Here is a 2500-nt window from a genome sequence, read left to right as displayed (position 1 = left end):
AATAGCTTACTCTGCTTTCAGTAAACTAAGAGAACCTTTATCTTATATTTAGTTTACAGCTTGGAATAGTTTTTTGGCAGGGTCAAGAACTGTTTCTTATTGATAGATAATCCAATGAAAAATATATATTATCTTTTTTCACATTTCCATTTAACATTGATGTTATCTGCTAGTTTATATTGAGTAAACCTTAATGTTCATGAAAAAAAAAAACATTATTACGAATACTTATACCGTAGAATAGTGACAAACCGAGGAGCAATAATATTTCTTTTATTATAAAAATTTTTCTTTTTTCATTCAGTAGTTTCTAACTGTACCTCTTAATTCTACATCATGAGTTTAATGGAAAGAGACATTTCATTAACACAATACTGGATATTGTTTTATTGTAGAACATAAAAGAGGGGGTGATTCTTTTGATTTGTAGTATATATAGAGTATGTAAAATGAGTTGAATAAAGATATTGCAGTTGATTCCGGAGTAAATAACTAAATTATCAATAATCACTTATCTAAAACGGCACTCCAGCATAAAAAAAATACTATAAACAAGATAGGAGGAGGTATTAATAGCTGAGAGAATAGGTCTCATGGGAGTGCCTTTTTGTTGTACCAACCATGTCACACGATCGTACATAGTAACGACATCTCATTTTTTGTATATATTATGGTTGTATCATTGCTGATAGGGACCTGAAATAACGTGTCTGTTTTTCTCACAATTAACTGTTAACCGGTGCGTTGTCGGTTGAACATGAAATTGCCTGTTATGTTTCTTATGCCCTTTTTGTCTGGAATCTATGTATATATGAATGGATGTTCTGTAATAAAGTTATTCAGTTGCTTTCCTCCTGCCTTCTTAGTAACAGCCTCTCTCGGCTCGTCACATTGGTGACCCTGGAAGTCAACTCACTCCTCCTGCCTTCCACTCACACACACCCCCGCCCCCCAGCCCCTCCATTTTTGGTACTATGGCAGACTCCATTGAAACTTTTGTCGTTCGCCAGCAGAGAGGCGTTTGCTTGGTTTCAGCGCACAAAAGTCCAGTTTCGCATCAAGGACGTGACTCGCGCAACCACCAAAGCAGATTATGTTCTCGCGGCGATACCCAAGGACACCTTACCGGGAATATCAGACTGGCTTTGTGAGCAAGGAGACACCCCAATAACGTATGACGCCCTCAAAACATACATTCTACAGCAGTACTCGCCGTCGCCAGCCGCCCATATAGCTAAGCTTTTTCAGCTCTCTCAACAACCGTTAAGGGACCAAAGGGCTTCGCTCGCCCTCAGAGAAATGACCAGTATCGATCGCCTGCAACCTATCGCAGATGGCTCTCCCCGTGAGGTGAACCTACTTCTTGCCCTATGGAAACGCCGTTTACCCGAACCTGTAAGCGTTGCCATACCCTATGTCGATAGTTTACCAGTAAAAGACTTGATGACCAAAGCCGATGCCCTTATGGACAACCACTTCATGACCTTCAAGACCTCCATCAACGCCTCCACTCCTGACAAAGAGGACACCTATTCAACTAATCATTATACCACACCAAGAAGAATCGATGACCATAGTATGGAATATATAACAACATTAATGAATGGATATTATGCTAGGTATGTATGAAGGTGTCATTTCACTTGTGATAACCAATACCATACCCAACACTGACGAGATTAGTATGGGATTTCAAACAACACTAATGAATGGATATTATTCCAGGTATGTATGAAGGTGTCATTTCTCTTGGGATAACCAAAACCATACCCAACACTGGCGACTGGTGTGAGAAGGAACCCATGCATAAAACTGCAACAGTAGAAGAGACAACTAGAAGTAGCCCCCCATGAAGAAGCAGCAAGTATGCAGTAAACAAAAGGAATGCTACAACACATTTCTACATGTAAGCTCAATTTCAAGAAAGAAGCAAACATCCTACATATATATTGCATTAAGAGTAAAAAAATAAGGTAGGATTTAAATTTCTTACCAGTAGGCATTAGGTGGTAAAGTTTCAGAAAGGGTCAGGGTATATTTTGCATAGAACATAAAGTGTAAACTACCTCTAGATGGTTGCACAAACACACAAGAGGTGCAATTAACATATTTTTTTTTTTAGAATTAACTTTTTTTTTTACAGAGTAACTAGTTATTTTTTTAGATTTCATTCGCCTAACCTAATTCCGGTAAGAAGTAAAAATACCCCTGCACATCGAGCATCCAGAGAAAATTAACATTGTTGCTGAACCCAATTCTGTTACAACTGGATGGCAACAGTGGTATGAAAAATTTAAGATTTATATTGAAGCTTTAGGCACTATGAAAGATGCGGAATAAAAAGGTGTTATTATTGCACACAGCCAGTAGAGAAGTTCGGAAAGAGTTTAAGACACTACAACCTACCAAGGACACTAGTGAAGCTGCGATTAAGGCTCTTACCACATATTTTGCCCCTTGGGTCAATTAATTTTTTTAAAGGTATCTATTTACAGCACAG

This window comes from Palaemon carinicauda, chromosome 23 (genome assembly GCF_036898095.1).
Source record: "Palaemon carinicauda isolate YSFRI2023 chromosome 23, ASM3689809v2, whole genome shotgun sequence".
In the NCBI taxonomy this organism is placed as follows: Eukaryota; Metazoa; Arthropoda; class Malacostraca; order Decapoda; family Palaemonidae; genus Palaemon; species Palaemon carinicauda.
This window is presented reverse-complemented; position numbering follows the sequence as displayed.